We start from the raw sequence: 9,598 nt of genomic DNA on the forward strand, positions 1-9,598 counted from the left end.
GCCTGCAAGAAAAGCATCGCGGAATGAATAAAAGGCCGCTGGTGCAGCTCAAATGACGAAACACATTTCCTGCTTATCTCGCCCAGGCTCGTGACTTGAGGAATGTACAGCATCTTGAATTTAAATCGTTCACCATGCATGCTTTACAGCAACGCGTCCGCACTGCCGTCATCTCGTTATTTCGTCTGATTAGTCAACGGGGCGTGACCCACAACGGCTTAATTGGAGTGTAAGGTTGTCTGGAAAACATGTTGGCACCATAATCCTGAGCATGAGACGAGCTAAGAGTTTTCTTAAAATCGCCTTCTGCTCCTAGCCTGTGTTGTAAGAACTATCCCTGCAGTACAAGCATGGAATTGATGACATCACGTGCAAACCATTTATTCATCCAGGGAAGAGATGAAAATACAGCTTGAGAGGATGATTAAGTATCCTTAAAAAGCTGCCACAAGGTTGCGTTCTTACGTAAACAAAGGAAGAGAAAACAGGAGAACTCATAAATGAAGCCAAAAACACTCCAGTGTCACGGCGTCGTGCGGAATGTAAAATCATCATGAGCCTGCGTCCACTCTAGTACAAACGCATCGCCAATGCATCTGCAATTAACCCAGTCATGTGCCAACTGCGGACAGCTTATCCCCGCAAACTTCTTTATCACATCCACCCACCCATCTAACTTTCTGCCACCCCGTGCTACGCCTGCCCTCCCTTGGTGTCCAGTCCGTTACCGTAATCCCGCCTTCGCATTACACGGACTGGCCAAGTCCATTTCTTTTTCTTGATTTCGACTAGGATGCCATTAACCCGCGATTGCTCTCTGACCCACCCTGCCCTCTTCCCGTCTCTTAACGTTACGCATTTCATTTTCATCTCCACAGCTCGCTCTGTTGTGCTCAATTTAAGTTTAACCCTTTTCGTTAACTTCCACGTCTCTGCTCCATGGGTTAGCACCGGTAAGATACAGCCGTTATATAGTTTTCTCTCATGGGGAAATATCACGACCTGAAAGAACCTGCCATATGCGCTCCACCCCATTCCTATTCTGCCGCCGCGGTGGCTCAGTGGTTATGGTGCTCGGCTGCTGACCCGAAAGACGCGGGTTCGATCCCGGCCGCGGCGGTTGTATTTCTTTGGAGGAGAAATTCTAGAGACCCGTGTACTGTGCGATGTCAGTGCATGTTAAAGAACCCCAGGTGGTCGAAATTTCCGGAGCCCTTCACTACGGCGTCTCTCATAGCCTTAGTCGCTTTGGGACATTAAACCCCATAAAGCAAACCACCATTCTTAATTTTTCAGTTATTTCTCTCTCGTGATCCAGATGGGCGGTCACTACCTGCCCTAAGTAAGCGTACTCCCTTACCAGTTCCAGAGCCTCAATGCTAACTGTAAATGGTCGTTTTTTTGCGAGACTGTTGAGCAATACTTTGGTTTTCGGCGTACTAATTTTTAGACCCATCGTTGCGCTCTGCCTGTCTTAGTCATTGATCATACTTTACAATTCATCCTCTGAATGGCTTAGCAAGGAAATGTCATCAGCGAATCGTAACTACTGAAGTATTCATAAACTCTTATCCCAACTGTTCTTAATCCAAGCCTCTGAATACCTCTTGTAAATAGGCGGTCAACTTTATGGGGAATCCATAAGTGTTCGGCGAAGTTAAGCGTACACTTACCGCTAGATTAAGGATTTGGTTGAATATAATAAACTATTAAAGAGTTATTTGAGACAAACAAAAACAATAGCGCTAAATGGAGACAAACACAAGACAGACCGACGCAGGACATGCGCTAACTTCATCTGCCATTACCCACAGCCAAGACAGCAAATATATAGAAAATTGAAGGCATGCGCAAAAAAGAAGACCACAATGCATGAACAAAACCGTTCAAGATATGACATCTCGGTCTTGAAAAGTATCGTTAACACAATTTGTTTCCTTCTTTTTAAGTGGAACGCTTCCTAAACCTCGAGCGCATTCGTATCTCTACTCCTGCCGAGAACCTGCCGTATCTCTGCTCCTGCCAAGCAAACGGCCCATTTTGGAGCAATTTGTAGGCTATTTCGGAGCACTTTTGGAGCAGACTGGCGACACTGTTTCGTTAGCAACTCGTCCAAAAACTGCATAAATATTGATCATCTATCCTACAGGCGAGAATTCTTTAAAAGGACTGCAATTAATTGTTCTAAAGATATTTGCTAGAGTTCCTAAAAAAATAGACATGTGGCAGCTGCTACAAACAGTAGTTGCAGTAAACTAGCTGTTATCGATTTCAGTTCAGAAAAAAAAAAGGAAAAGAACATAATGGCGACAGTTCGTCAAAACCGTCAAAAGAGATCAGCAGAATCTCGAATATACTATGTCCGGACCGGAAAAAAAAATCAATACCTGCCAACAGGTGGATTTTAAAATTCAGAAAAATGCCGCAGCTTAACCAACAAGAAGGTAGGCACATAATTTGCGCCCTCGCGTGAATGCGCACCAAGAATTTAACACCCAAGCGTATATGAAAGAAACAAAAAAAAATGCACCAGCGTGCACGCGGGTGCACCCAAGGCAGGCTGTGGAAAATCGGAGCTCACGCGTTGCTGTGTACGGCTGTGAAAGGTGCGAGTAGCGAGGGGACGCCGGCCGCACCGCTGTGAAGATGTAGCCCCGTAACTCGCCAGGCCAAGCCAAAGCAACGCCAACTGCGTGCGAGGTACGAGCACGACGGTAACTCGCACAACGGGTAGTAAGCCCGGTGTCCATTCGCTGGCAGCTCCACGTGTAAGAAGTTCGCAATTCGTTTGTTAAATTAGCTCCGGTAAATAAAATTATACTCGCGCGCCGTTTCCAAGTCCCACTCGCGCTGGCGGTCGCTTTCCACCGTTGCCGGTTCGGTCTGCCGCTAGTCAGTCGGGCCAATCGCGAGGCCGCCGTGTTAGCGCCGTTTATCTCCACAGTTTTTCCTCCCTCCAAGAGAGTTGGTTATATTAACTCTATGCGCGAACCCAACTGTCGATGCCAATGCGGTTTTTCGTAGGGAGCGCCCAGTGTTGCCCAGCTGACAATAACACTATGCTATATTTGGCTCAGTATACTTGCAATGGGCGTTGCAAGAGAGCTGTTGGAAAATTAGCACTAGGCGCCCACGGCAAAACCACAAACGAGGCAGTACAAGGGGATATGGGCTGGGAATCGTTCGAAGCACGGGAAGCTAAGAGTAAAATTCTATATGAAGAACGCCTGAGGAAATTAGACGATAACAGGTGGGCAGCTAAGGTGTTTAAATACTTATACAGAAAGATAAGTCATCTACCGCAAGTCATCTTCACGTTTTGCTGCGACACGTGTCTGTGACGCTGCACGGACGGCAGTGACGGGCGCAGCATTGGACAATCTGCATAACTGCGGGAAAGCTGACTGACAGGACGATGTTTTCCAACCAAAAACCCTCGCTCACAGACACGTTTTCGCTTCCTGCCCTGCTGCCTGAAGGGGTTAGCGCGAGGTGAGATGAGTCCGCAGGCCTGCACTGTGCCCTTCTTCGAAAAGGTGTGCGGGGCTGCCCCCAAATCTGCGTGAACCTGAAGCCCCGCCGGACATCACCAGCTTTCCAGGTAGAGTGTAAAGGAAAGCTGTGCAAAGGTTACAATGAGGCCTTCCCTTGACGAGTACCTGTCTCCACCCGATCCTCTCGTTCGCGCCTCGGCTCTATTGTGTCCTTTCAACAATTTCCCTCCCATATAGATAAAGGGACGTCTCTCTTTCCCTTTTCGAAGAAGAATGCGAGATTGCCGTCGGCGTACGAGAGTTTTTGGTTGGAAAATTGTAGAGGGCGCTCGTTATTCTGCAAGTTGCAGAATAACTGCTTAAGGGCAGAAGTTCAGTCAAGATTAGACGTAAATCAGAGAGCTGTTGGAAGATTAGCACTTGGTGCCCACGGCAAAACCACAAACGAGGCAGTACAAGGGGATATGGGATGGGCATCGTTCGAAGCACAGGAAGCTAAGAGTAAAATACTATATGAAGAACGCCTGAGGAAATTGGACGATAACAGGTCGGCAGCTAAGGTGTTGAAATATTTATACAGAAAGAGCGTTGACTCACAATGGCGGAAAAGAACTAGAAAACTAACCAGTAAGTATGCCGGTCATGAGGACGGAGAAATAAAGAGCATTAAACGACAGGTTAAAAACGCGGAAGTTAAAAATTGGATTAATTCAATCGAAAAGATGCATAGTGTAGAACTATATCGATACTGGAAACGGCAGATCAGAAAAGAAATTTTCTACGATAACTCAAGAGGCAGTGCCCTACTTTTTGAAGCTAAGTGAGGGTGTCTTAGAACGCGCAGCTACAAAAAGAAATTTAACGAAGAAGATGACACATGTGCAGTGTGTGGTAGATCTGTGGAAACAATTGAACACCTCATAATCAAATGTGATGGTATCCATCCGGATGTCCACGCAGGCACAGTCACTCTTCTTGAGGCCCTAGGGTTTAAAGATAACAATGGTCACGTAAATAAATCTGCAGTGGAAGTTAGCAAAAAGCGATTGGAGGATTGGTGGCTGAAAAGCAGAGATGTGACATTAGGTTATAAGTGTAGGAAACCGTAGGTAAAGAAATCGCGAATCTTAATGAGAATTGACAACACAGTTGAAAACGAATAAAGAAAGAAAAACTGAGCATGGTGGCAATTGCCACCACCCCGTTTCAAAGGGGGCGCTCCTATCCAACCAGTCCCAGTCCGTCCGTCCATCCGTCCATCCATCCAATCCATCTATCCATCCATTCAATCCATCCTGCCAGCCGCCATGATTGAGGTGCACGTAGCAGACGAACTCCTGCTCCGCAAGCATGTTTTATTCGCGCGTCGTATTCAGACTGCCGTTTGGAATCCGCGTGCATCAGAAATTCGGCCGGTAAGTGGCCGACCGCTAGAGCCGCACGAAACTACATCGTAAACGAATGCCACTTTGACTGGGAAGCTGTGCGTGTTAGCGCTGCTCGAGCCGGCCTGAGAGAACAGGCGCAGCGACGAAAGTTGGTCGCATGTTTAGTTCCCCTCGATTCCGGGATATAAGCTCGGATAGCAGTCAACGACAGCAGCGCTTCTGTGAAACCGGAGAGCCGCATGTAGTTCAGGCACACTCGCGGGAAGTGATCGGTGACTCAGCCTCTCGCTACAGCGTCCGCGATGCATGGGCACACCAAGTAAATGTCTGACAAAAGAAATTGGTATTATGGCTTCTTTAGGAGTCGCCTGCACACAACGCACGCACATGGCTGGACATCGGAAGCCTTCTTACCAGTCTGGAGCAGTCGTTCTTCTGCACAAAGGAGGTCGTATAGGTTGTCACAACAGCCGCTTATAAGGCAGCAGACTGGGCTAGGTAGTTGTTCACTTTTGCATTGTGCACGCCATGTTGATAAAATTCGACACGAGAGTACCTACTAGCTTACACTTGATAGCCCGCGCTTTATCAGTATCGTGCCTCTTTTTCGTGTCAGCATCTGACAACACAGCGCACGGTGCAAAAATTGAGCTCTTTTGATAAGGATCAGGTTTGCCGTGCAGCTCGCAAGCCATGCAGTATCACCCTGATGCAAGCGCAAATTTCACATCGTCCGCGATAGGACGCCGCCTGGGTGGCCACGACTTCACCGAAAAACGAAGCGCATCTCCTAGGAATTCAAGACCAAGAAAACCACGAGGTCACATCCTTTCATTGAATATATCTAAGCAAACTGTGGTAGCCATCCTGCGTGTTTTTAGGGTGCACTTCGTCCAAGAATTTTGCAGGTCAACCTAAGATTAAAGTATGAAACGTTATATCACGGTCAGGTAAGTAATACAGCACGGAAGTCAACGGCTCTGCGCAGATACACAGTCCACAGTTATGCAAGGAGCACCGCAGACAGGCCGCAGCTGTCGAGTGGCGTCGAGTCACCGATCATTTCCCCACGAATGTGCCTGAACTACATGCGGCTCTCCGGTTTCACGGAAGCGTTGGTTTCATTGACTGCTATCCGAGCTTACATCCTGGAATCGAGGGGAACTTAACACGCGACCAACTTTCGTCGCTGCGCCTGTTTTCTCGGCCGGCTCGAGCAGTGCTAACAAGCACAGCTTCCCAGTCAAACTGGCATTCGTTTACGACGCAGTTTCGTGCGGCTCTAGTGCTCGGCGACTTAGCGGCCGAATTTCTCATGCACGCGGATTCCAAACGGCCGTCTGAACGCGACACGCGAAGAAAACATGCTCGAGGAGCAAGAGTTCGTCTGCTACGTGCACCTCCGTCATGGCGGCCGGCTGGATGGACGGATGGATAGGAGCGCCCCCTTTCAAACGGGGTGGTGGAAATTTCCACCATGCTCAGCTTTTCTTTCTTTATTTTTGTTCAACTGTGTTGTCAATTCCATTAAGATTCGCCATCTTCTTTACCTACGGTTTCCTACACTTCAAACCTTATGCCACATCTCTGCTTTACAGCCAACAATCCTCCAGTCGCTTTTTGCTAACTTCCACTGCAGATTTATTTACATGACCATTGTTATCTTTAAACCCTAGGACCTCAGGAAGAGTGAGTATGCCTGCATCGACATCCGGATGGATACCATCACATTTGAGTATGAGGTGTTCAATTGTTTCCACAGGTCGACCACAGACGGCACATGTGTCATCTTCTTGGTTAAATTTCTTTTTGTAGTGTCGCGTTCCAAGACTCCCTGACCTAGCTTCAAAAAGTAGGGCACTGCGGCGGTAGGGTGCCTCGATGCGCGCGCCCTCTCCTCCGCTGAGGAGAGGGCGCGCGCATCGAGGCACCCTATGCGGCGGGGCACCGCGGCTGCGTGCATACCAACTATAGCGTCGGCCGATTCGGATTACCCTGGTGGCGTCAGAAAGCAGGGAGTGGTAGTTGAAACGGGATAATCCTTTCCTGTCAGGCGATCGGAGGGTCATGAGAATCGGTGACGCCATTGGCTGGAAGGGGCTCCGCTTAGGGGGAAAGTCGCTGCTTTCTTAAATTGTAACAGACTATAGTACTTCCATTTTAGGTCCTATGAATGCAGACCTGACGATTGAGTGACCGCTTTCGAAAAGTCAACATTTGGCAGACAACAGCGAGCGATGTGATCGAATCGAATCACATCTATAGAAAACCATTTGTCGTCGTGGATGTGAGCGACAAACCCCGGCTATATTCTAGCGGATTTCGCGGAACCAGCACACCACTGTACACATCTATCACATCCAAGTCTGTGGGAAGGTGGCCTCTCGCCCAGTGCACGCGAGGGACGGGTTCATTCAGCCGCTCCCGTCTTGAGGGCAGTCTGCTTTGTTATCCAGCTGATAGGGTGTTGTATAGACCTTTGCAGTAAGGGCTCCCTGGGCGCTGCCATATTGTTCACTGGACTGTCGTGAACACCTCGCGCTAGCACGGTGGAAGCGGCGGCGGAACCGGTTTCCGACAGTCCAGAGAGGAGTTTCGACAACTCCCTCGCCCGATGCAAAGGTCTATAGCGCCTCAGGGAGAAGGCCTCAAAACCAGTTTCCATTGACCGCGGAAGTCGCCTTGCCTTTCTCTATCAACCCCTGCCTTTTGATGGCATATCTACCCGGAGGAGTGATGATGTCATTCCATGTTCGGGAGGGGGGGGGGGGGGGGGGATACAGACATGCGCCGGAGGGCGGACGCGCTAGTTGCTACTCTCGAAAGCCAACGCTCCATTTTTTTGGCCTCTTGAGGCGACAAAAGCGTGTAAGCCTTGAGCACTTGATGGTGCTCAATATCTTATCGAACAGTACCACGCCCGCAAGCTGTGAACTTGCAATCTCCGCAGGCTAATCAAGAACGATGGAGTGCATATTGCAACCGCGCAAAACGACGCAGGACGAAGGGAGGAAAGCACAGGACAATACGCGCTTTCCTCTCTTCGTCCTGCGTCGTTTTGCGTGGTTGCAATATGCACTCCATTGTCAACCACCAACTAGCCCGCCTTCATTTGTCAATGAAGAACGCGCATGGGAAGCAGTTTAACAGTTTTCAGAATATCTAACGAAATGCGAACAGTGATAACTAAAAATGAGAACACCCTAGATAAGTACCAGGGTCTTTCAACGCTTGTCGTCTCTTAACACTCGGAATAGCCCCCTAGCTATTGATCCTACGTGAATCACCGCGCTGATTAGTCGGACTGGGTCGAATGAGAAGGCATAGCCGATCTCTTCGGTGGGGTCAGTTTTCTGTGGAACTGTAGCCAAGGCTGGAAAGGGAAGGAGACCGGAATTTGTCCTCTTGCCGTGTTACTGCGCCATGTAGCGCTCAGTAAACGAGGGTCGTTTACTAGAACCACTCTATAATCACTAGAACCACAAATTACCATGATACAATTTTTTTTTTTACACAGCGCACAATTATTTCCGATACGCGTTTTCGACTCCTACTACCCCGACGTGCTGCACACGCTATCGCGTATTATATATGCGCAGATCTCCCTCGAGTAGGCTTCCATTTTTTTTTCTATTAACGCTTTTGCTACCGTCAAAAACGTCTCAGCTGCTCGATGCCAGCTATGAAAAAACTTTAAAAGAATGATCCTGCGAGGCATCGAAACAATGGACCATTACCTTCAGAATTTCCGTAACAGAAGCTTACAATGTTCCAATAATCAAGAGTTTTGTTCAAGAACGCTGGATGTATGACCAGGGTGCTTCAAGTGCTACTCTAGGTCTCGTCGATTTGGCGTCACCCCTCTTTTTTCTGAGAAAGCCATGAGGTGGTGGGGAAAGGCATTTGCTCCTCCCCCCCACCCCTCCCCCTTATTTTCCTGTCCTTCTGAACACCTGCATCCGAACACCTGTATCCCCCCTTGTCAAGTTGTCACCGATTTCCTTTTTTCACTTTCCCCTCTTTTTCAGCCTTTGCCCCCCTCCCCATTGCTTGCACTTGTGCTTCACGCTATTCCTGTACCTCGCGCGTGCTTTAAAAGCTGCGTGTTGCTGGCCCTCCAGCCGAAATGTAATGAACTAAATCCTGTTATGTTTCTTCACTTCTGGTGACTTTATCTGATATCGATTAATCAGCTGCAAAGATTACGAATATGCGCTTAAATGGTGCCCACGGTGCTCGACTTGAGCGCTTAAGTTTGCAATGGACCTCTCCAGGCCTACGTCATCAGCGCACGTGTTTCTGGCCCAATGGGTAAACCGTGCACTGTACCCAGGAGGCTCTCGCAGGAAGACAGGCTGCGGTGCGTCTCGAATCGGGGAACAAAGGCGGCGGGGGAGCACTCGACACCGGTTCAAAATTGAAAGTGGACGATTTCTGCCATCGGACCACACCTTTCTGACGTCACACTGTTTACACCAGGGAGAGGCTTATTATGACACCTGGAACAGTCACTCACCTCTTCACTTCAACAAAGTACCCCATCATATTATTATGCCACTACTGTCATATCTTCGCTTCTGCCGACCTACACATGGGCGCCACCATATTTCTGCACTACATCTGCTCTTCTAATTCGGAGAGTGCAAGCCAGACGAGAGCTCGTGTTGCACTAGGCTTTGCGGAACGAAGACAGAACTGCACTGGCTGCACTGCGTT

Source organism: Amblyomma mixtum, chromosome 8, assembly GCF_055824585.1.
Source record: "Amblyomma mixtum isolate Tamu chromosome 8, ASM5582458v1, whole genome shotgun sequence".
NCBI classification, from domain to species: Eukaryota; Metazoa; Arthropoda; class Arachnida; order Ixodida; family Ixodidae; genus Amblyomma; species Amblyomma mixtum.